This window comes from Chenopodium quinoa, unplaced genomic scaffold, assembly GCF_001683475.1.
Source record: "Chenopodium quinoa cultivar QQ74 unplaced genomic scaffold, ASM168347v1, whole genome shotgun sequence".
NCBI classification, from domain to species: Eukaryota; Viridiplantae; Streptophyta; class Magnoliopsida; order Caryophyllales; family Amaranthaceae; genus Chenopodium; species Chenopodium quinoa.
This window is the reverse complement of record NW_018743791.1, coordinates 1,062,194-1,088,880: the sequence shown is the minus strand read 5'-3', so window position 1 is coordinate 1,088,880 and position 26,687 is coordinate 1,062,194. Positions and strand designations below refer to the sequence as shown.

Below are 26,687 nucleotides of genomic sequence, written 5' to 3'. Positions count from 1 at the left end.
CTAAGTTAGTTAATATCTAAAAAGTATTTTATATTATCCTATGTGAGAATATATTAATATAAATAATAGGCTAGTTCTCTTATGTGATTTAACGCTTTGTTAATTATTTTCGTTTGTTTTTGGATTTGCTTGTTACTCGTTGCTTATAGTATGAGTCGTTAGCCTTTTCTAAATTACGATTGTAATTGTTTAGAGATAAGGACTGCTGAGAAAAGAACACAGGAAGAAAATCAAGAAGAAATTTGCAACCACAAGGCACGTGAAGGTGCTAGAAATTGAGCGTTACATTAAATTGAATTTATGAAATTAAAAGCATACTTTTTCAAACTTAATAATTGTTCATACATAAAGTTTGTTGAAAATCATAGCATCCTATCACTATTAATTTGAGAAAAGGACTAGATTCTTCTGGAATATATTCTTTGCACATACTTGCTGTCATCTAATGACTAAAGCTCAAGGGAATAAAGACTTTTTTGTTTAATTTTTTTTATTTTATTTACATATATTTATTTATGAGTGCATATGATTCTGCCTTGTTAATCCTCTACCTTTTAAGATAGTTTGATGCTATTTTATAATGTTTTGTATGTGAATTAGCTACATAATTAAAGTAAGTTTGGGTCAAGTACATGTAGCATCACAAGATTGTGGAGATATTAGAAAGTTAGCAAATCACGTTTAAAATTAAAAGGGATTATTTTGACGCACACAAAATTAAATTCTTTTACTTATTAAGCCAAATGTTATGTAAAAATGACATGTATATATATATATATATATAATGTCAAACAAGAAATAACAAAAATTACTAGACATCCATAACAATAAAAATAGACTTTGTTTTTTTTAGAAACTATTATAATTTGTTAGATAAATAGCAATTAGACAATTCAAATTCAATTCTTTTATCCTCATGATGTGAAAGGTTATAACTTGTTTATCGGTAGGGTTTTATAACTTTCTTAAAATAATAACAAAAGATTGATAGCAAAATCACAAAATCATAAAATTATAACTTGTATTTGTATAAAGCAAAAATTTTAACCATAAAATATCACGTATGTACGAAATTTAACTTTACATTGAGGTGTCAAACTTGTAATCGAATGGCACATAAAAAATTTAATCAAGCCACACTACAACCCTTATTATCAAAAAATGTTGTTCCATGAAATGAGTTAGGGTTAATATTAGACTCAATTTTCCTGAAATGAGCTTCTTCTACATATGCTGAAACTCTGAGAGGAGAGAGAAACAGAACAAATGTCTCAACTCTCAAATGAGCTTCTTCAATTGCGCCATTTATGTACTAAACTCAAAATCAAAGCTCTAATTGTAAGTCTCCATTCGTTTCTAACTACTGATTTATGTAACAAATTACATTTAGAATTATGAATTTAACTTTGTGTATTTGAATTCAGCGATTATTAGCTATACTTTCTTGCTTTTAAATTTCATGCTAAAACTGGAAGTTCAATTCTTTATTCCAAATTCTAATTTATTCATCTATGATCTGAATTGTTGGGTTTAGTCAGATACAAGTTTTATAATCATTAGTGGAAAAATTATGTTAAAACTCGCTTCTATCCGGATTTCATAGTCGCATTGTTAGTGTAATTTGAACTAGTGACGTAATTATGTGAGCATGAGTGTGACCGTGACCAGATGGAGGTTGTTTACATTTGTGTCCTAGTTGTGAATATTGGTGATTTGCAAAATCCAATTGGTATTCTTTTGCTCACTTGATCAATTTTTGCTTATTTGAAGTTCTCAAATGTGCACAAAATCACCTGTGGGTAAGTGGGTTTGCCTAGCTCTAGAAGTCCTTGGGTACACAATGGAGGTTCTCGTGGTAATTCTAGTATTCCAATCATTTATAAACAAGTTAATACTCCAATTGTGAAAGTATACTGCCAATTAAAGGGCGGGGTGGGGTGTGGGACTAGTGCCGTTGAATTGCAGGATTTTCTGTGGGAAGATTTTTATGGGAGGGGAGGAGTGGGGTGAGTTGGTTGATGATGATTGACGATCACTTACGTAGCAATTGCTTTGGTAGTGAATGACCATCTAGTGTTATCTTTATTAATGGCAATGGGTGTTATCTGCAATGTGGCTCTCTTCAATCTACGGTTGTCTGTTTTCGTGAACAATGTATCTCATATATAGTGCATTAGTTGAATTCTTCCATGGTGCCCTTTTCAATTCAACAATGACCACTTCCTTTTCAACAAATCAAAGTTGTTTAGATTTGAATGACCTTTCTGTCAGAATTTTGTTCATATATGTATGTATTAGGGGTTCCTCACATTGTATTTATCATGCTTTGTAGGTGTTGCCGCTAGAGTGATCTGATCATTACAGATACATTATAACTGCATTCTGATCGACGATGGGAGACAATCAAGTTAGCTCACACGAAGCCAACGGCTTGGGTGGTTAGAAATGTGATCTGCCTAAGGACTCTGATGACAATGATGCTGATGTGGTTAGTCTAGTTATTGATTATTTCCAACTTTTGCATGAAGTGAGGCACATTGTGATGCTTTACGACGCAGCTCAACACCTACAAGGGAATTTTTTGAAGAACCTACTCACTGCATCGCACTAACCTAGTTATTGCACCCTTGTAGCTCAACACCTACAAGGGTGCAATAACTAGGTTAGTGCGATGCAGTGAGTTGATTCAGCCGCACTTTATGTGTTTTCCCTTCACCTTATAGCTCTATTCTACATGAATTTCTTGCCTTTTTTTTTTGCTCCCTAGATTTAGTTGAAATGGATGTTGACTTTTGTCTTCCATAGTTGATGATAAAATATGATGCACCTAATTTGATTGATTTTTTTATGCATTAACCAAAATTTTAATAATTAATAGTCAGTTGGAGACATTTGGCTAAATAGTGAAGTTGTGTGATAAATTGAAGTGGAAAGATGGATTTGGGAGATGGGATTTGGGGGTTTGATATGATAAGCAGCTCCCCAGGGATCTGTAGTTGTGGATCAGGTTAGATCCTCTTTAACTGACTGCTCATAAATCCTAGCGGGAAGGATTTCCACATTATGTAGTGCAGGTAGAGCTGTCAATTCGGGTAAACGGGTCGGGATTGGGTCAGGTAAGAGTGGGTCGGGTCAATTCAGATTAATTCTATAACGGATTAGGGTAATTCTCAGGTTCGGTTCAAGTCAATAATTTGCGAATTAGAATCAAGCCGGGTCATTCTCGGGTTTGAGTCGGGTTCGGTTCAAGTCAATAATTTGCGGATTATAATAAGGTTGGGTCATTTTCAAGTCGGGTTCAGTTCAATTCAATAATTTGCGGGTTATAATTAGGTTGGGTCATTTTCAAGTCGGGTCATTCTCGGATTCAAGTCAGGTTATGTTCAAGTCCATAATTTGCTGGTTACAATCAGGTCGGGTCATTTTTAAGTCAGGTTATATTCGGGTTCAACTAACTATAAATAGATGATTATCATTTTTATCAAGCTAATTATATCTTCTGAATATAATATATGCTTCCTCCTTTTTTTATTATTGCACCATAGGGGTTGGGCACAAATTTTTTGGTAGTGGAAAAAAGTAAGAGAGAGAAAAATTGCCCATGTGACATATTGATAAACTAAAAAGTAATTGTAAAAAAGCAAGGGTATGTTGGGCATTTGTAGTGTGAACACATAATTTTTTCCTAAAGAGGAAATGGTGCAATATTTGTGAAAATTCCTAAAAAGGCAAGTGGTGCAATAATAAAAGAACGGAGGAAGTATGACAGTGTACTAGGGAACTATAGTCTATAATTTAGGAATATAATTATCTCCTTTGACCATACAACAAATATATACTATATTTAACTCTTAAATTTGAGGTTGATGCTCCTTTCTTTTGCTGGCCTGGATCGACTTGGTCTCCCAAGACAAAATGCTTTGATCAACAATAATAAGGTGGACTAAATTGCATTTAAGGTGATTTGAAATCGGGTCAAGAACAATTTGGGTTGAATTTAGGGCGGGTCAATAACAAGTCGTATTAATTTCGAGTCGGGTTAGTAACAGATCGGGTTATTGGGTTGGGTAAGTAATAAGTATGGTAAAATTCGAGTCGGGTCAATAACAGGTCGGGTTGATTTCGGGTCGGGTTTGTAACATGTTGGGTTAAATCGGGTCAGGATGAATTCAGGTCAGGTTAGTAACAAGTCGGGTTAAATTCAGGTTTTGACGGTTTAAAACGGGTTTGGGTCAATTTCGGTTAAAGTCGAGTTGGGTGCAAGTTATTTAAATTTGCTGTTGTAAATCGATAATTCGGTGCAATTTGTGAACCGGTAAATTGGCCGTTTAAAAGCAAATTGAATGGTTCCACACACCTAATTGGACTCCCAAAGGGTATTAGGGACCATGGTAAATATTTCGGTAATTTTGATTTCCAGGCGAAAAAAGTCAAAAAATTCTAAAATTGAAGTCTAATATCCACGCTTTTTGAGAAATTTTGAAGGTTTCGGGGCCTAGTGTCGAAAAGTCTTGAAATTCTATGGAATACATCTCGGGGTCATACAATGCCAATTGGAACCATATATGATCATTATATGTTGGCATAAATGTTCGTGGTAGGCTTGAATTAATGAAATCGGTGCAAGTTGTAAACCGGTAAATTGGTCGTTTAAAAGCAAATTGGATGGTTCCACCCACCCAATTAGACTCCCGGAGGGTATTCGGGAACATGGTAAAGATTTCGGCAATTTTTATTTACGGACAAAAAAAAAAAAATCAAAATTGAAGGCTAACTTCCACGTTTTTTTAGAAATTTTGGAAGTTTCGGGGCCCGGTGTAGAAAACTAGAAAAATATTAATATTTTAGGGGATACATATCGGGGTCATATAATGCCGTTAGGAACCATATATGATCATTATATATTGTCATAAATGTTCGTAGTAGGCTTTAATGTAATCCGTGCAAGTTGTAAACCGGTAATTAAATTGGTCATTTAAAGGCAAATTGGATGATTCCACCTACCCAATTGGACTTCCGTAGGGTATTAGGGACCATGGTAAACATTTCGGCAATTTTTTTTCCGCGCTAAAAAGGTCAAAAAATTCCAAAATTGAATACTAATATCCACGTTTTTTGAGAAATAATAAAGGTTTCGGAGCCTGGTGTCAAAAAAGTCATGAAATTTTAGGGGATACATCTCGGGGGTCATATAATGTTGTTTGGAACCAAATATGATCATTATTTGTTGTCATAAATGTTCGTGGCAGGCTTGAGTTAATGAAATCAAGGCATGTTGTAAACCGTTAAATTAGTTGTTAAAAGGCAAATTGGATAGTTCCACCCACTCAATTGGACGCTCGGAGAGTATTAGGGACCACGGTAAACATTTCAGAATTTTTTTTATTCCCGGGTGAAAATAAGTTAAAAAATTCCAAAATTGAAGACTAATATCCATGTTTTTTGAGTAATTTTGGAGGTTTCGGAGCTCGGTGTTGAAAAGCCTTAAGAATTAGGGGATACATCTCGGGGTCATATAATGCCGTTTGGAACCGTATATGATCATTATATGTTGTCATAAATGTTCGTGGTATGCTTGAGTTAATGAAATTAGTGTAAGTTGTAAAATAGTAAATTGGCCATTTAAAGGCAAATTGGATGGTTCCACCTTCCCAGTTGGACTCTCGTAGGGTATTAGGGATCATGGTAAACATTTCGGCAATATTTGTTTCAGGGAGAAAAAAAGTAAAAAAATTCTAAAATTGAAGGTCTATGCTTTTTTAGAAATGTTGGAGGTTACGGAACCCGGTATCGAAAAAGCTTGAGATTTAATGAGATACATCTCAGGGTCGTATAATGCCGTTTGGAACCATATATGATCATTATTTGTTGTCATAAATGTTCGTGGTAGGCTTGAGTTAATGAAATCGGTGCAAGTTATAAACTGGTAAATAGGCCATTTTAAGGCAAATTGGATGGTTCCACCCACCCAATTGGACTCCCGAAGTGTATTAGGGGCCATGGTAAACATTTCGGCAATTATTATTTCCGGGCGAAAAAATGTCAAAATTCCAAAATTAAAGGCTAATATCCATGCTTTTCGAGAAATTTTAGAGGTTTCGGGGCCCGGTATCGAAAAGCTTTGAGATTCTAGTGAATACATTTCGAGGTCATATAATGTCGTTTAGATCCATATATGATCACTATTTGTTGTTATAAATGTTCGTGGTAACCTTTGAGTTAATAAAATTGGTGCAAGTTGTAAACCGTTAAATTGGCCTTTTAAAGGCAAATTGGATGGTTCCACCCACCCAATTGGACTACCATAGGGTACTAAGGACCATAGTAAACATTTCGGCAATCTTTATTTACTGGCCAAAAAAAGTCAAAAATTTCAAAAATTGAAGGCTAATGTTTACGCTTTTTGAGAAATTTTAGAGGTTTCGGGGCCCGATGTCGCAAAGTCTTGAGAATTTAGAGAATACATTTGGGGATCATATAATGCCGTTTGGAACATATATGACCATTATATTTTGTCATAAATGTTAGTGGTAGGCTTGAGTTAAAAAAATCGGTGCAAGTTGTAAACCGGTATATTAGCTGTTTAAAAGCAAATTGGATGGTTCCACCAACTCAATTAAACAACCGGAAGGAATTTGGGACCATGGTAAACATTTCAGCAATTTTTTATTTTCGAGCGAAATAAAGTCAAAAACTCCTAAAATTGAAGGCTAAGATCCATGCTTTTTGAAAAATTTTAAAAGTTTTGAGACCCGAAAAGTCTTGAAATTTCAGGGGATACATCCCGGGGTCATATAATGCCGTTTGGAACCGTATATGATCATCATATGTTGTTATAAATGTTCGTCGTAGACTTAATTTAATGAAATCGGTGTAAGTTGTAAACCGATAAATTGGCCGTTTAAAGGCAAATTGGATGGTTCCGCCCACCCAATTGCACTCTCGTAGGATATTAGGGACCCTGGTAAACATTTCGGCAATATTTATTTCCAGGCCAAAAAATGTCAAAAAATTCCAAAATTGAAGGCTAATATCTTCGCTTTTTGAGAAATTTTGGAGGTTATGGGGCCAGGTGTCGAAAAGGTTTGAGATTTTAGGAGATACATCTCGGGGTCATATAATGTCGTTTCGACCATATATGATTATTATATGTTGTCATAAATGTTCGTGATAGGCTTAAATCAATGAAATCGCAGGAAGTTGTAAATCGGTGAATTTACCGTTTAAAGGCAAATTGGATGGTTCCACCAACCCAATTAGACTCCCGTAGGGTATTAGAGACTATGGTAAACATTTCGGCAATTATTTTTTCCGGGCGAAAAAAGTCGAAAAATTCCAAAATTGAAGACTAATATCCACGCTTTTTGAGAAATTTTGAAGGTTTCAAAGCTCTGTGTCGAAAAGTCTTGAAATTTAGGGATACATCTCAGGGTCATATAATGGTGTTTGAAACCATATACGATCATTATTTTTTGTAATAAATGTTCGTGGTAAGCTTGATTTAATGAATCAGTGGAAGTTGTAAACCGGTAAATTGGCGGTTTAAGGCAAATTGGATAGTTTCACCCACCTAATTAGACTCCCTAAGGGTATTAGAACTATGGTAAACATTTCGACAATTTTTTTTTTTCCGGGCAAAAAAGTTAAAAAATTCAAAAATTGAAGACTAATATCCACATTTTTTGAGAAATTTTGGAGGTTTCGGGAATAGGTGTCGAAAAGGCTTGAGATTTTAGGAGATACATCTCAGGATCATATAATGCTGTTTGGAACCATATATGATCATTATATGTTGTCATAAATGTTCGTGATAGGGGTGAATTAATGAAATCGCAGAAGTTGTAATTCTATAAATGGTCGTTTAAAGGCAAATTGGATGGTTCCACCAAACCAATTAGACTCCTGAAGGGTATTAGGGACCATAGTAAAGATTTCAGCAATTATTTTTCTGGGCGAAAAAAATAAAAAAATTCAAAAATTGAACACTAATATCCACACTTTTTGAGAAATTTTGAAGGTTTCGGAGCCCGATGTCGAAAAGTCATAAAATTTTAGGGGATACATCTTTAGGTCATATAATGCTGTTAGGAACCGTATATGATTATTGTTTGTTGTCATAAATGTTCGTGGTAGACTTGATTTAATGAAATCAGTGCAAGTTGTAAACCGGTAAATTGGCCGTTTAAAGGCAAATTGGATAGTTCCACCTACTCAATTGGACGCCCAGAGGGTATTAAGGACCATGGAAAACATATCGGAATTTTTTTATTTCCGGGCGAAAATAAGTCAAAAAATTCCCAAAATGAAGGCTAATATCCACGATTTTTGAGTAATTTTTGAGGTTTCAGGGCCCGGTGTCGAAGAGGCTTGAGATTTTAGGAGATACATCTCGGGGTCATATAATGTCGTTTGGAACCGTATATGATCATTATATATTGTCATAAATGTTCGTGGTAGGCTTGATTTAATGATTCGGTGTAAGTTGTAAACCGGTAAATTGGCTGTTTAAAGGCAAATTGAATGGTTCCACCCACCCAATTGGACTCTTGTAGGGTATTAGGGACCATGGTAAACCTTTCGGCAATATTTATTTATGGGTGAAAAAAAGTCCAAAAATTCTAAAATTGAAGGCTAATATCCACGTTTTTTGAGAAATTTTAGAGGTTTTGGGGCCAAGAGTCGAAAAGCCCTGAGATTTTAGGATATACATCTCGCGGTTATATAATGCCGTTTGGAACCATATATGATCATTATATGTTGTCATAAATGTTCGTGATAGGCTTGAATCAATGAATTCGGCGAAAGTTGTAAATCGGTAAATTAGCTGTTTAAAGGCAAATTGGATGGTTCCACCAACCCAATTAGACTCCCCAAGGTATTTGGGACCATGGTAAATATTTCGGCAACTTTTTTTTTTCAGGCGAAAAAAGTCAAAAATTTTCAAAATTGAAGACTAATATACACGCTTTTTAAGAAATTTTGAAGGTTTTGATATCCGGTGTCGAAAAGTCTTGAAATTTTAGGGGATACATCTTGGGTCATATAATGGTGTTTGAAACCATATATGATCATTATTTGTTGTCATAAATGTTCGTGGTAGGCTTCATTTAATGAAATCAGTGCAAGTTGTAAACCGGAAAATTGGCGGTTTAAAGGCAAATTGGATAGTTCCACCCCCACCCAATTAGACTCCCGAAGGGTATTAAGAACCATGGTAAACATTTCGGCAATTTTTTTTTTCTGGGCAAAAATTCTAAAAAATATCAAAATTGAAGACTAATTATCCACGTTTTTTGAGAAATTTTAGAGGTTTCAGGAACAGATGTCGAAAAAGCTTGAGATTTTAGGAGATACATCTCTGGGTCATATAATGCCGTTTGGAACCACATATGTTGTCATAAATGATCGTGATAGGCTTGAATTAATGAAATCGGCGGAAGTTGTAAATTGGTAAATTGTTCGTTTAAAGGCAAATTGGATTGTTTCACCAACCCAATTAGACTCCCGAAGGATATTAGGGACCATGGTAAACATTTGACAATTTTTTTTCCGGGTAAAAAAATCAAAAAATTCCAAAATTGAAGACTAATTATAACACTTTTTGAGAAATTTTGAAGGTTTCAGAGCCCGGGATCGAAAAGTCTTGAAATTGTTGGGGATACATCTTTAGGTCATATAATGCTGTTTGGAACCATATACGATCATTTTCTGTTGTCATTAATGTTCGTAGTAGGTTTGAGTTATTGAAATTAGTGCAAGCTGTAAATCGGTTAATTGGCCGTTTAAAGGCAAATTGGATAGTACTACCCACCCAATTGGACGACCGGAGGGTATTAGGACTATGGAAAACATATCGAAATTTTTTTATTTACGGGCGAAAATAAGTTAAAAAATTCCCAATTTGAAGGCTAGTATCTACGATTTTTGAGTAATTTTTGAAATTTCGGGGCCCGGTGTCGAAAACGCTAGAGATTTTTGGAAATATATCTCGGGGTCATATAATGTCGTTTGGAACCGTATATGATCATTATATGTTGTCATAAATGTTCGTGGTAGGTATGATTTAATTAAATCTATGTAAGTTGTAAACCGGTAAATTGGCTGTTTAAAGGCAAATTGAATGGTTTCACCCACCCAATTGGACTCTCGTAGGGTATTAGGGACCATGGTAAACCTTTCGGCAATATTTATTTTCGGGCGAAAAAAAGTCCAAAAATTCTAAAATTGAAGGCTAATATCCACGGTTTTTGTGAAATTTTGGAGGTTTTGGGGCAAAGTGTCGAAAAGACATAAGATTTTAGGAGATACTTCTCGGGGTTATATATTGCCGTTTGGAACCATATATGATCATTATATGTTGTCATAAATGATCGTGATAGGCTTGAATTAATGAAATCGGCAGAAGTTGTAAATCTATAAATTGGTCGTTTAAAGGCAAATTGGATTGTTTCACCAACCTTATTAGACTCCAGAAGGATATTAGGCACCATAGTAAACATTTGCCAATTTTTTTCCCGGGTGAAAAGAATAAAAAAATTCCAAAATTTGAAGACTAATATCTACACTTTTTAAGAAATTTTGTAGGTTTTGGAGCCCGGGATCGAAAAGTCTTGAAATTTTAGGGGATACATCCTTAGGTCATATAATGCTCTCTGGAACCATATATGATCATTTTCTATTGTCATAAATGCTCGTGGTAGGTTTGAGTTATTGAAATTAGTGCAAGTTGTAAATCGGTTGATTGGCCGTTTTAAGGCAAATTAAATACTTCTACCCACCCAAATGACTTGAGGGTATTAGGGACCATGGAAAACATATCGAAAATTTTTCATTTGCGGGCGAAAATAAGTTAAAAAATTCCCAATTTGAAGGGTAGTATCCACGATTTTTGAGTAATTTTTGAGGTTTCAGGGCTCGTGTCGAAAAGGCTTGAGATTTTAGGAAATACATCTCGGGGTCATATAATGCCGTTTGGAACTGTATATGATCATTATATGTTGTCATAAATATTCGTGGAAGGCTTGATTTAATGAAATCGGTGTAAGTTGTAAACCGGTAAATTGGCTGTTTAAAGGCAAATTGAATGGTTTCACCCACCCAATTGGACTCTCGTAGGGTATTAGGGACCATGGTAACCTTTCAGCTATATTTATTTCTCGGCGAAAAAAATTCAAAAAATCCTAAAATTGAAGGCTAATATCCACGGTTTTTGTGAAATTTGGGAGGTTTTGGGGTCAGATGTCGAAAAGACATGAGATTTTAGGAGATAAATCTCGGGGTTATATAATGCCGTTTGGAATCTTATATGATCATTATATGTTGTCATAAATGATCGTGATAGGCTTGAATTAATGAAATCGGCGGAAGTTGTAAATCGGTAAATTGGCCGTTTAAAGGCAAATTGGATTGTTCCACCAACCCAATTAGACTCCCGAAGGATATTAGGGACTATGGTAAACATTTGACAATTTTTTTTTCTGGGTGAAAAGAATAAAAAAATTCCAAAATTGAAGACTAATATCAACACTTTTTGAGAAATTATGTAGGTTTTGGAGTCCGGGATCGAAAAGTCTTGAAATTTTAGGGGATACATCTTTAGGTCATATAATGCTGCCTGGAACCATTATGATTATTTTCTGTTGTCATAAATGTTCGTGGTAGGTTTGAGTTATTGAAATTAGTGCTAGTTGTAAACCGGTTAATTGGCTGTTTAAAGGCAAATTGGATAGTTCTATCCATTTCCGTCAAATGACCTGGCCTCTCCCGGTTCTTCCACCGTCCGGGTTCCCCCCTATGCTATGCTCCCTCGGCGCGGGCCTACCGCGCTTCGCGCCTGCGGCGTTTTCGCCAGACGGTCTTTGCCAGTAGTGCCCCGGGCTTTTCATTCTCTTTTCTAGAGACCCGGTTATTCTTTTTTTGAGTTCGGATTAAGGAGCGGCTCCCCCATGCTGTGGCGGTGAAGGTGGGGGCTGCTGCCTCCCCTGGTTTTGTTTGGGAAGGATCCTCATTTTTTTTACGGGCCCCATTTTCAGTAGGCATTAGGCAAGGGATTGATCAAGGAGAAGAGAAGGCAGCCTGCAAAGAACGTAGGAAGACTCTTTCGTCCTCAGACTCGGCGACAGATAGGGATAGGCCAGCAAATGCAATGAGAAAGTCTTCTTCTTTTCTTGCTCGTAAGCGCTTCCCTTTTCTTGGATAGTTCTACCCACCCAATTGGACGACCGGAGGGTATTAGGGACCATGGAAAACACCTCGAAATATTTTTATTTGCGGGCGAAAATAAGTTAAAAAATTCCCAAATTGAAGGCTAGTATCCACGATTTTTGAGTAATTTTAGAGGTTTAGGGGCCCAGTGTCGAAAAGGTTTGAGTTTAAGAAATACATCTCGGGGTCATATAATGCCTTTGGAACCGTCTATGATCATTATATGTTGTCATAAATGTTCATGGTAGGCTTGATTTAATGAAATCGGTGTAAGTTGTAAACCGGTAAATTGATTGTTTAAAGGGAAATTGAATGGTTCCACCAACGCAATTGGACTCTCGTAGGGTATCAAGGACCATTGTAACCTTTCGGCAATATTTATTTCCGGCCGAAAAAAATTCCAAAAATTCTAAAATTGAAGGCTAATATCCACGGTTTTTGTGAAATTTTGGAGGTTTTGGGGCCAGGTGTCGAAAAGGCATGAGATTTTAAGAGATACATCTCGGGGTTATGTAATGCCGTTTGAAATCTTATATGATCATTATATGTTGTCATAAATGATCGTGATAGGCTTGAATTAATGAAATCGACAAAAGTTGTAAATCGGTAAGTTGTCCGTTTAAAAGCAAATTGGATTGTTTCACCAACCCAATAAGACTTCCGAAGGATATTAGGGACCATGGTAAACATTTGACAATTTTTTTTTCCGGGCGAACAAAATCAAAAAATTCCAAAATTGAAGACTATTATCAACACTTTATGAGAAATTTTTCAAGTTTCGAAGCCCAGGGTCGAAAAGTTTTGAAATTTTAGGGGATACATCTTTAGGTCATATAATGCTTTTTAGAACCATATATGATCATTTTTGGCTGTCATAAATGTCTCTGGTAGGTTTGAGTTATTTAAATTAGTGCAAGTTGTAAACCGCTAAATTAGCTTTTTAAAGGCAAATTGGATAGTTCCACCCACTCAATTAGACGCCCGAGGGTATTAGGGACCATGTAAAACATTTCGGAAATTTTCTATTTCTAGGCGAAAAGAAGTCAAAAAATTCCAAAATTGAAGGCTAATATCCACGAGTTTTGAGTAATTTTTGAGGTTTAGGGTCCCGGTGTCGAAAAGCCTTAAGAATTAAGGGATCCATCTCGGGGTCATATAATGCCGTTTGGAACCGTATATGATCATTATATGTTGTCATAAATGTTCGTGGTAGACTTGAATTAATGAAATCAGTGTAAGTTGTAAATGGGTAAATTGGTCGTTTAACGGCAAATTGGATGGTTCCACCCAACCAATTGGATTTCCGGAGGGTATTTGGGACCATGGTAAACATTTCGGCAATTTTTATATCCGGGTGAAAAAAAAATCAAAAAATTCCAAAATTGAAGGCTAATATCCACGCTTTTTGATAAATTTCGTATGTTCTGGTCCCGGTGTCGAAAAGCATTGAGATTTTATAGGATACATCTCGGGGTCATATAATGCCGTTTGGATCCATATATGATCATTATATGTTGTCATAAGTGTTCGTGGTAAGCTTGAGTTAATGAAATTGGTGCAAGTTGTAAGCCGGTGAATTGGTCGTTTAAAGGCAAATAGGATAGTTCCACCCAGACAATTGGACTCTAGAGGGTTTTAGGGACCACGGTAAACTATTCGGCAATTTTTATTTTCGGGTGAAAAACAGTCTAAAAATTCCAAAAATTGAAGGCTAATATCCTCGCTTTTTGAGAAATTTTAGAGGTTTCGGGCAGAGCATTCAATTCGGGTAAACGGGTCGAGTTTGGGTCGGTAAGAGTGGGTCGGTTCAACTCGGGTCGGGTTAATTCAGATTAATTCTATAACCTATGCGGGTCGGGTTAAGGTTTGGTCATGCTTGAGTCTGGTCACACTTATTGTGTTTGGGTCGGGTTTAGGTCGGGTTAATAACAGGTCGGGTTACTTTCGGGTCAAGTGAAAAATAGGTCGGGTTTAATTCGGGTTTTCACGGGTTAAAACGGGTTAGGGTAATTCTCGGGTTCGAGTCGGGTTTGGTTCAAGTCATTAATTTGCGGGTTAGAATCAGGTCGGGTCATTCTCGTGTTGTAGTCGGTTTCGGTTCAAGTTATTAATTTGCGAGTTATAATCAGGTTGGGTCATTTTCAAGTCAGGTCATTCTCGGGTTCAAGTCGGGTTCGGTTCAAGTCAATAATTTGCGGGTTATAATCAGGTTAAGTCATTTCCAAGTCGGGTCATTCTCGGAGTCAAGTCGGGTTATGTTCAAGTCAATAATTTGCAGGTTACAATAATTTTTATCAAGCTAATTATTTCATTTGACTATAATATATATGACAATATACTAGGGAACTATAGTTTATAATTTAGGACGATAATTATCTCTTTTGACCATACAACAAATATATACTATATTTAACTCTTTAATTTGAGGATGATGCTCCTTTCTTTTGCTGGCGTGGACCTACTTGGTCTCCCTAGACAAAATGTTTTGATCAACAATAATAAGGAAGTTTAAATTGCGTTTAAGGTGATGTGAAATCGGGTTAGGAACAATTTGGGTTGAATTTAGGTCGGGTCAATAACAAGTCGTGTTGATTTAGAGTCAGGTTAGTAACAGATCATGTTGAATTTTTGGGTCGGGTTAGTAATAGGTCTGGTAAAATTCGGGTCGGGTCAATAACAAGTTGGGTTGAATTTGGGTCATGTTAATAACAAGTCGGGTTTATTTCGGTCGGGTTTGTAATAGGTTGTGTTAAATTCGGGTCGGGTTAGGAACGGGCTGGGTTGAATTCACGTTAGGTTAAATTCGGGTTTTGACGGGTTGAAACGGGTTTGGGTCAAATTTCGGTTCAAATCGGGTTGTTACATTCAGGTCGGGTCATCTCCGGGTCAGATCATGTTCGGGTTTCGGGTCTCACATACTTGGGTCAACTCGGGTCTAGGGTTGGTTTCAGGTCGGGTTTGGGTCAACATTTTTTCGGGTTCAATGGGTCGGTTAATAATCGGGTTTGAGTCGGTATTTCTGGTCAATCAACTTTTAACAGCTCTAAGTGCAAGTATGGACACATTCTAGATAAATTGTTGTTGAGAGGATGTACCTAATAAAATCCATTCTTCTGACATTGCTGTTAAAATTAAAGATCTTAAGTCTGAATATGGGACTCCTTAGCAGATAGGAGGTTAAACCATGCTATTTCTTGATCTAACTTAGGTGTAGATGATGGAAAGGAGTTCAAGACTCAGATCTTTGATGTTAACACTGTTGCATATTATACTGTGTCCAGCAACATGTGGTCAGCTAGCAAAAGATTTGTTACCAGCCTCAGGCCTCACAAAACAAACTACCCATGCACCATAATTCACCCTCACTTGGGGACTCCTGTGTACAGAGTTCGGGGATTCTTATGAAACAAGTATTGGAATGTGATGGCTGAATAATTATGGTGCTTGGATTGTTGCACTTGTTTGTTTTGGCAGGTAGGAGAATTGTTTGCAAGCTTGTGTTTATAATTTTTAATATGATGTATGAACGGTAGGGAAAAACTAAATGTAGTAGTTTTCAATGAGTCAACAAATGTGTGATAAACTATTAAAAGATTCTTAATACCTTAATGGAATGCTCCGGCATCAAAAGGAATTATTTCTTGTAGCTCTTTAGCATCACTACCACAAAATTCCAAAATAGTCACAACATTAAACCAAACTCATTTTCATTTTAGAGACATATTGTTAGGTCTTTATGGTTCCAAACGAACTTTTGTACCCTAGGGAGACGTCCCTCTCATCCAATTTAATTTTGAAAATTTCTTGAAATTCCCCAAAAAAAACATGGATAGGACAGGGTGGTTATCATGAAACCTTTAAGACCCCGGTAGGCCACTTGAGTAGTTAGAATCATCCACTTGCCTCTTAATGGTCAATTTATCTGGTTATAGGTGCATGTTTCCCCATTGGGTCTAGGCTACCCATGGTCTTTTATGAAACAACCAAAATCAACAAAGGTGTGATAAACTAGTAAAGATTCTTGACTCATTAATTGATCTATGACTTACCCGGTACCTATTGGAATGAGTTTTTATAGCTCTTTACAACAAAAATCCGAAATAGCCAAAACATTGAATAAAACTCATTTGTAAGGTTTTAAAGACATATTTTTAGGTCTTTTATGATTCCAAACCAACTTTTATGACCTCGAGAGACATCCCTCTCATCCACCTTATTATGGAAAATTTTCCAAAATTCATCTAATGTCGTGGATTATAGCCTTTAATTTTTTACAAAATTTAAACTTGATAAAGATGAAGGACAAAGTGCTTAATATGGACCCTATGAAACCCTCACAGGCCACTTGGGTAATAAAAATCATCTAGTTTGCCTCTTAATGGTCAATTTAATCGGTTACAAACATGCGTACGTTTGGTCATTGGGTTTAGGCCACCCCTTTGCTTTAATGAATAACTAGCATCAACAAAGGTTTGATAAAGAAATAAAATGATCTTGACACCTTAATGGAACCTTGGAATGCCCCGTCACCAATTGGAACCATTTATTTTAGCTCTTGACTATCGATACAACAAAAATCTTAAATTGTCACGACATTTAATCAAACTCTTTTTTTTGAGATTATAGAGACATATTATGTGGTCTTTCATGATTCCAAACAAATTTTTATGACCTCGGAAAACATCTCTCACGTCCACTTCAATTTTGGAAAAATTTCTCAAAATTTATCCGAAATTATGGATTATAGATTTTGATTTTGCAAAACATTTTTACTTTTCTAAAATCAGAAAAGACAACGGATGAGATATCTTCCATGGACCTTATGAGACCCCGGGAAGCCACATGAGTAGTTAGAATCATCTACTTTGCCTTTTAATGGTTAATTTAGTCCATTATGTGCACTCGCATTAAGTCTTGGCCATCCTTGATCTCGTTGGGGTCAAATAGTGGGCTTGTATGGCTTTAAACAATCTATTTTGATTTTGAGGTATATCTCCCACCCTTACTTAAGTTTTTGGCACCGAATCCTGAAGATAATCCAATTTGGTGTGTTTTTAAACTTCCATTTAGCATCCAAAGATGGACTGGTTAGGCGTCAAGGTGTTTTCCAAACTTCTCGAGAACTCCGAGAGCCCTATTTGGTGGTCGGAACTACCTAATTCATGCTTGGGCTCATGATTTTGTTTTTTGCTCCTCTCATAATTATGTCTTAAGTTGCCTATGCTTTGGTTTATCTTTCCGAAAATGTCTCTCAAACATGGGAAGACAATACCCTCTATGGCCATATACACATGAAGTGTTTGTATGCCTTCTCCTTGGTTCTCTTTTGCCTTAACCTGCTGTCCTTGTCTTCTGCCTTAGCTAGGCAAATTGTTTTATGGCGATTTATCTTGGTGCTTATTATGCATCCATTTAAGAAAGTTCATCTGTTTTTGTGAACAATATATCTCTTATAAAGTGCTGAGTTGAATTTTTTAACAATCTAAATTTCTAAATAATAATCACATAACCCTTTTCAACTCACCTGAGTTAGAATTGAAGGACCTTTCTGTAGAGTTTTGTTCAATTGTTCTAAGTGGTAAATGTATATATTAGCTTACATATCAATTTCAATTGGGATCTTCATATTGTATTCATCATGCTTTATAGGTATTGCTACTAGAGTGATCTGATCACTATAGATATATTAAAAGCCCATTCTAATCGATGATGGGATACAATAGTAGCTCATGTAACTCTTAACTAGCACTATAACAAAATTCTAAAATAGTCACAACATTGAACCAAAACTCGTTTTCTAGACTTGACATTGGTAGGTTTGTTATGGTTCCAAATCAACTACTATGATCCCGGTAGATGACCGCTACATTCACTTTAATTTAAAAAAAAAAATAAAAATCCCAAAATAAAGCCAAAATCGTAGATTATAGCCTTTAATTTAAGAAATTTTTATATTTTTCTGGACTCGAGAACGATATAGGATGAGTTGTTTTCCATGGATCCCATGAAACCCCGGGAGGCAACTTCATCTACTTTGGGTTTTAACAATCAATTTAGCCTATTAGCCCGTCACAGACATGATCCAACATTGAGTTTAGGCCCTTGTGAGACCAATTAGTGGGTGTATATGGTTCTAAGCAAGCTTATATGATCCTAGGAAACATCCTTATAGCCTTCAGTTTTTAGCATCTAAAGAACATTTTTTCATCTAACTAGATTAGTTATCAAGGGGTATTCTATGCTTCTAAAGGGACCCTAGAGGTTGAATCCTTTGCAGACTACTCAAATACGTGACAGGATATTGTAAGTGGCTTGCTACCACGATCCACTGATTTTCAGCCCTTTATTGCTTTGATTTGTCCCTCCCTCCACCTTATTCCATAAAAACACCAATATTTTGCTAAACAAGGTTAGCGATGCATATTTGTTAAACAATGCTAAATATGGGTTATAGACTAGGCACAACGCCTTTGTGTTGGGGTGTTGGGTGGTGCAAGAGAGTGTGGGCATGGGCACAAGGCATGTGTAATTAAGGTGAAAAAAAACAAACAACTATATTTGGCATTTGAGGGTATGTCATCTTTGCTTGCCTTAAGACATTATGATTAAGGATGGAAAAGGCATGAATAAGATGGTTTCAAGCACTAAGTAGGATTGTCAAGGCCCTTTGGGAACCCGCTGAATTACCAATTTTATGATCTACGGAAGCCAAATTTAAAGGTTGATACACAAAAATCGGCAATTTAGGCTTTGGACCATGGTATCAAAAAGTCACAGAATAATATAGTATGCACCCTGGGATCATATAATGCTGTTTAGACCTATATACGATCATTAGTCGGGTACATAACAGCCTCGTGATAGCCTATACACAATACAAGAGGGTGTATGAAAACAGCCATATCGGCAGTTTAAAGACAAAGTGGATGGTTCCACCCACCCAAATGGAATCCCGGAGTGTATTGGGGTCTATGGGAAATATCTCGACAAATTTTTTCCCCGAGTCCAAAATTGTCAAAAATTGAAGACTATAATCCACGCTTTTGGACTAATTTTGAAGGTTTCAGGACCCGGTGTCGAAAAATCTCGAGATATTAAGGGATACATTTTGGGGTCATATAATATCGTTTGGAACCATATATGATCATTTTATGTTGTCAGAAATGTCCGTGGTGGCTCTGAGTTAATGATATAAGCGTAAGTTTTAAACGGGTAAATTGACATGTGAAAGGCAAAATGGATGGTTCTACCCACCCAAATGTACTCTCTGGGTGTATTGGGGTCCATGGTAAGCATCTCGACATTTTTTTTTTGTTTTTTTTTTTTTTTTTTTTTTTTTTGTGTCGAAAAAAGTCCAAAATTGTACAAAATTGATGGTTAATACACAATTTTGGTCCATTTTGATTTTTTTTCCAAAAATGAACTGGATGTGTGGGGTGACTCTTGGGGTCATAAAAGTTGGTTTGGAACCATAAGACACCTATAAAGATTCTATAAAGTCCCAAAAATGAGTTTTGTTTGATTCGGTTTTGTTGCATTATTATTGGTAGTAAAAGACATGATTCCAACAATAACCAATATGGAGTCTTTCATCTTCTTTTGTATTGTTGGTTAGTCATGCTTTGGCTCATGATTTTTTAGTTTCCACCTCTCACAAATATGTCTAAAGTTGCCTGCCTTGTTCATGCCTTGCCATGTCTTGGCTCATGCTCATGTCTTGTCTTTCTGAAAATGTCTCTCAGACAAGTCAAGAAAATACCCTTTATGGCCATGTATAGGTAGTTTTTAAGTATGAGGTGTTTTTATGCCTTGTCCTTGGCTTATGCCTTTGTGCCACAACCTGCTGGGCTGCTGCCCATACCATGTGCCTTGGCCTGCTGACTATGCCTTGTGACTTTGCTAGGTAACAGCACCTTTTCCTAGGCCTTGTGTCTTGGCTGGGTAGTAGTCCCTGTGCCTTGACGTCTATGCCTTGCCATTGTGTTTTTTTTTTTGGGTGCAACGCCTATGCTTAGGGCCTTGGCCTGGGCGTAGGCAGTCAGCACCCAATGTAATTGATTTGCCATTTAGTTTTAGTCATATAGATTTGTAAGTAGTTTGTGATGGCTGTACCATCTTTTTTGCAGTACATGCTACATAATTGAATATATTGTGTGAATAGGCCTGTGTTGTTTGTTGTTACAAACTTTTATTTTTGGAACTACATTCCTTTACTAGTTCCACCACAATCAATGCAGATCTTATATCTTGTTCAGCTGAATAAAATGCCTATTCATTGGAGAAGGGGGACAATATCATTTACTCTAGATTTCAACTACTACAGAAATCAACTGACTGTGAGGAGATCAAGGGTGAGAAGGTAGATTACAGGAAACATTGGGTCAGTTTTCTTTCTTCATGCTATCTGCATGTGTTTGTGTCCTTTCACTGTCCAGTTATGTGTTGCTGCAATGTAGCTCTTTGACGTAGCTTATGGCGAGCAATATCCTAAGGGGCGAGGGATTTTCTACAAAGCTTCATCAACGCTTAGCCCTCGAGGTATTGCATTCATCAGTATCAGGATATCAGGTTCTTCTTGTGATTTAATGATCAACAGTTGAAATGTCTCATTGTGGTTAATATTATCCGTCATTTAACTCAGATTGCTCTGCTTATTCATTCGGCTATTGCACGAATTTCTGTCCAGTACTCTTGTCTGCCAATTTGGCTTTCAGAATTACCAAATTTATGATCTACTGAAGCCAAATTTAAAGGTTGATACAAAAAAATCGGGCAATTTAGGCTTTGGAACCCGGTGTCAAAAAGTCACGGAATAATATAGGATGCATCCTGGGGTCATATAATGTTGTCGAGACCCATATACAATCATTAGTCGGATACATAACGGCATCGTGAGAGCCTATACACAATACAAGTGGTGTACGAAAACAACCATATTGGCATATTGAAGGCAAAGTGGATGGTTCTACCCACACAAAGGGACTCCCAGAGTGCATTGGGGTCTATGGGAAATGTCTCGACAAATTTTTTCCCCAGGTCCAAAATTGTCCAAAATATCCACGCTTTTGGACCAATTTTGAAGGTTTTGGGACCCCTTGTCGAAAAATCTCGAGATATTAGGGGATATATGTCGAGGTTATATAATGTCGTTTGGAACCATATATAATCATTTTATGTTGTCAGAATTGTAGGCCTTGGTGGCTTTGAGTTAATAAAATAAGCATAACTTATAAACGGGTAAATTGACATTTTAAAGGCAAATTGGATGGTTCTACCCACCCAAATGTACTCCCGGGGTGTATTAGGGTCTATGGTAAGCATCTCGGCATGTTTTTTCTGTGTCCAAAAAAGTTCCAAATTGTACAAAATTGAAGGTTATAATACACGATTTTCGACCAAATTAGAAATTTTTTCCAAAAATAAACTGGATGCGTGGGGTGACCCTTGGGGTCATAAAAGTTGGTTTGGAACCACTAGACACCTATAAAGATGTCTATAAATTCCAAAAAATTAGTTTTGTTTGATTATGTTATGTTGCTTTATTATTGATAGTAAAAGACATGATTCCAACAATAACCAATATGGAGTCTTTCATCTTCTTTTGTATTATTGGTTATTTATGCTTTGTGATGCGAGAGCATCGACACTACTTTTGATCCATATTCAACTAGTGTTGAATTGACAAGATCGGAAAATATATGGGCTCGACTTAAATTTTTTTTGATGATTTTCCTTGTATTTGGGATGCTACTTAAATATATAGGTTGTATTTAATCAGCGCGTTTCTGGCCGCACGGTGCGGCAAGGTGCCATATCAGTAACCCCTCTAGTAATCCCTCGAGTAACTCCACTTAAGTAATACCCCGACTCCCTGACTGACTTAGTAACCACTGACTGACCTAGTAAGTAGTAACCCCTCACCGACCTAGTAACCCCAAGTAACCCCTAACAGACCTAGTAACCCCTAACCTAGTAACCCCAAGTAACCCCTAGCCGACTTAGATCTAGAGTTTTCATGGCTGAATTTGGCCTTAAAACCTCTAGCTTGTTTTTCGGCGACGGAGTATGAGGAGCTTCCTTACCCCCTACCACCGCTGCTCCATTTAACTTGTTTAATTTGAGTGGGCTAACTAGAGAAGATGAAAATAGGAGAGAGAAAGAGAAGAGAGGAGAGATAGAAGAAAGTTCATGAAAGAGGTGTGTTTAGGTGGGAAGAAGAAAAAAGGAAAGAGAATAGGAGATAGAGAAGAGAGAGAAAAAATATATATATATTGCGGCTGGCCTTACGGTGCGGCCAGCCGCATGTGAAACTTTGTGGTATTTAATTTAGTTATTATGTTGTACGTAATCCTAGCCTTTCATATTGTATGGTTTAGATTAAATGAGGTTTAAGGTTTTATTTCATGTAATAGTGTCTCGCTATAAAAGGAAATCTTTTATGATGTAAAAGATAAACTTGTTTTGATTATTGGAAAATATGGGAGTTTTTCTCTTCATTGAGCTCTTTGTGATCTCTCCTTTGTGGTAAAACCTCAAGCTTTATCAAACTTTGTGATTGATTAGATTGAAACCTTTGTTTCATTAGACTTTGTGATTAGTGAATCAAGTTATTTTGCCAGATAATCTTACTTGGTGTTTGATTATTTTAGCTTGTTTTCTTAGATCTTGATCCAAAATCATATCTTTATTTTTCTTGCACTCAAAAACCCACTATAATTCCACAAAAATAGATCTTTGTTCTTCTGTTTCATATCACTTCGGCTCATGATTTTTTAGTTTCCACCTCTCACAATTATGTCTAAAGTTGCTTGCGTTGTTCTTGCCTTACCATGCCTTGGCTCATGCTCATGTCTTGTCTTTCTAGAAATGTCTCTCAGACAAGTCAAGACAATACCCTCTATGGCCATGTATAGGTAGTTTTTAAGGATGAGGTGTTTTTATGCCTTTTCCTTGGCTTATGGCTTGTGCCACAACCTGCTGGGCTGCTGCCCATACCTTGTGCCTTAGCCTGCTGACTATGCCTCGTGTCTTTGCTAAGTAACAGCACCTTTTCCTAGGCCTTGTGCCTTGGCTGGGTAGTAGTATTCCCTATGCCTTGACGTCTATGCCTTGGCATTGTGTCTTTTTTGGGCAGCAACGCCTATGCTTAGGGCCTTGGCCTGGGCGTAGGCAGTCAGCACCCAATGTAATTGATTTGCCATTTAGTTTTAGTCATATAGATTTGTAAGTAGTTTGTGATCGCTGCACCATCTTTTTTGCAGTACGTGCTACATAGTTGAATATATTGTGGGAATAGGCATGTGTTGTTTGTTGTTAAGAACTTATATTTTTGGAACTACATTCCTTTGCTAGTTCCACCACAATCAATGTAGATCTTTTATCTTGTTCAGCTGAATAAAATGCCTATTCATTGGGGAATGTGGACAGTATCCTTTACTCTAGATTTTGACTGCAGAAATCAACCGACTGTGAGGAGACCAAGGTTGAGAAGGTAGATTACAGGAAACTTTGGGTCAGTTTTCTTTCTTCATGCTATCTGCATGTGTCTGTGTCCTTTCACTGTCTAGTTATGTGTTGCTGCAATGTAGCCCTTTGACGTAGCTTATAATGAGCAACATCCTAAGGGTCGAGGGATTTTCAATAAAGCTTCATCAACGCTTAGCCCTCGAGGTATTGCATTCTTCAGTATCAGAATATCAGATTCTTTTGCAATTTAATGTTCAAAAGTTGAAAGGCCTCATTGTGGTAATGTGGTTAATATTATCTGTCACTTAACTTAGATTGCTCTGCTTATTCATTCAGCTATTACAAGCATTCCTGTCCAGTCTGTCGATTTGGCATTCAGTATCACTGATTAGTCTATGCCCTGCTAACTCCAACCCAAGGATTCAGCCATGTGGAAAGCAACATCGTCCAAGAACTCTTAGCAGCAGAAGCAAGAGAAGGCCATCAAATTCATCATTGTGAATGTGCTTTCTCTGGTGCTAAATCCGTGGGAATTCTTCGTATGACACCCACAGAGATCGATGGTTTATCAACATAATTTAGTGCCTAACAGAGAGTTGGGCGCATAGTTACTTAATACGCGGGTATTATATCTCTGTAAACTATATGATTCAGGCTAAGATTGACTGTTTTTGCGTTATAATTCATCTTTTTAAATAATCAGTACATGGGGGATTAGAGTATTAGGTGGGCTTTTTAACTGTTAGAGTTGACTATGTGTGGTTATTGCATAGCTTATGACTGTTCTGAGTTAGGAGTAAATTTATTGCCTGTTTAAGTTGAAAAAATTACAGAAAAGGTGAGGTTGTGAAAAACTCCAATTGATTCTCATTTCTGACTCAATTTTAGTTACTGTTATCCTTATATGAGGTATATTCGGTTGACGTTTAGAGACGAGTTTTATTAGGAGTTTTATTAGGATAAGTGACTTTTAATATGATACGAATCAAGGAAAAAATATGTAATGTTACTCTTGACATATCTTTATGTTGTGTATATGCACTAATTGATGCACCATACTACACCTCATGACTTAGCATATAACTAAATTAGGTGCTTCAATCATTGGATAAAACTCTTGAAAATTTTGCAGAGTTCTTTAATTCATATTTATAAAGTCATATATACAGTTGATAGGAAGGTTAGAAGGAAGCAAGAAATATAGTGACAAAAAAAGTGGGTAGTTTAGAATTGAGCTGATGACAAAAGAGTGTTTTCCCATTATCATGTATGTGTTGGTTGATCTTTTTCATGTTTGAAGCCTTTTCTTCTCTCTTTCCTTTTGTGGCCCATGCTTATTTTTGTCCTTTTCACTTTCCATTTGTCTTTTTTATCTGGATTTTTCATAAAATATTAATAATTTTAACGACAAATGTTATCCACGTTATCTTTTATTGTCACATTATTTAACAATGTAATCTATTTTGAGTTTGTTGTCCAAATTATCATTATCATTTATAGTCTACATGAATGAATCAAACGCTCTCATAGTTAATTTTCATAACATGTTAATATTACATCGAGAAAAAAAATGCGTTTGTGGTCCGAACTCACATTTTCATTGATGTGTGCCATTAGAATTATTAGATAATAAATGAATCAAATCACTGTCATAGTTAATTTTTAAAACATGATAGTAATACATCGTACTTTATAGATTCACCTTTTTGGAACATGTACGATGTATAAGAAGATTGACTAATTGATAAAAACTAATTCATTATAATCAAGAAATCAAGGGTTCAAGCCGTAACGCCGTAATTCTAAATTTTCCAAAGTCCCCTCATTGCAAACAAGATTACATACATAAAATTGTTACAAATTGATTATAAAAGCAAGCACACATCATGACATCAAGAAGAAGTTTGAAAAGAGTTGTACAAAGAGACAAGTAAAGAATGCCATTTCTAACACGACTCTTATCACACTAAATGATCTCATAATCTATCATAGTACACTACTACTATCTGTAGGACAAATCACCAAATGTGGTCAATTATAATTTTATAACGACATTGACAACGATACAGCTTCAATTACATCATTACACCCTCTATCAAATTCCTATTGTTCAAACTCCATTAGAAAAAACTTGAATTTATAAAAATTTGGTACTTTTGATTAGGATAATTAATTGAAGTGACCTTTGGTGTTTCTGTAGTGTTCTAGTACCCTTGCTTGCTTCACTAATCAAAGTTACTTGTAAGACTTCCATTGAATCAAACTTTTTTCAATCATACAAACTTAATTTCCTCAATAGGTGCAAAAGTTTCCAGTTTCATATAACCGTGATAATATTTCACTATCTCATATAATTATAGCTCAAGTGATAAGAGCTTTCTTTCCGATAGAGGATCTTGAAATCGATTTTCATCATTCGCCTTTGTGGTTCTCTAAACAACAAATATAAGTATAAAGCAAATAAACCTGCATCATGGTTATATCATAGAACTGAAATCCGAAATTTAACAAATCGGTTTTTTTACATACTAGTTAACCCGTATAAATAAACTCATATTGTCACGGTGTTATAATCCCATAAGTACTTGTTCTTTCTCTCTTCCTACAATGAGGCAACTCCCAAAAGTTAGAAAAATAGTTGTAATTTCTAAAGCCAAAATCCACTACAAAAGCTCACAACTTTCCTTTGTTTTTGGATTTCATGTTACACCAAATTGTTGTAACATAACATACTGCTCCACTAAACAAGCAAAATGGAGTAACTGTAGGATGAATGAGTCAACACCAAACCCATCTTCTACTTCATTCATTGGTAACACGCCTTCTTCTAAGCCTCTAACATGGCCCCACTTTCCATTACCAAGTTTACTTATATTTGTTGATTTTCTTTGAGGGAAAATATCTTGTACGATGTCATTATTTTGTTACCTCATTGGTTTTGTCTACACTTCTTCGGTTGTAGAGTCAATTGGAAAAACAAATTAATTGGATGTTCATGATTTAATCTTAAATCAACA

The 26,687-nt window shown here is 36.2% G+C and overlaps 1 long non-coding RNA gene across 2 annotated transcripts; it reads left to right on the top strand.

Moving 5' to 3' along the window:
• The first annotated feature begins 1,140 nt into the window (after positions 1 to 1,140).
• LOC110685058 lies at positions 1,141 to 24,573 on the top strand. Of its 2 annotated transcripts, XR_002503908.1 has the most exons (6): positions 1,141 to 1,338; positions 2,333 to 2,488; positions 20,442 to 20,563; positions 20,661 to 20,742; positions 23,660 to 23,874; positions 24,007 to 24,573. It is a non-coding gene; the product is annotated as an uncharacterized LOC110685058 (long non-coding RNA). The 2 variants fall into 2 exon arrangements; XR_002503907.1 differs by having other exon boundaries at positions 20,442 to 20,742.
• Positions 24,574 to 26,687: the final 2,114 nt, after the last annotated feature.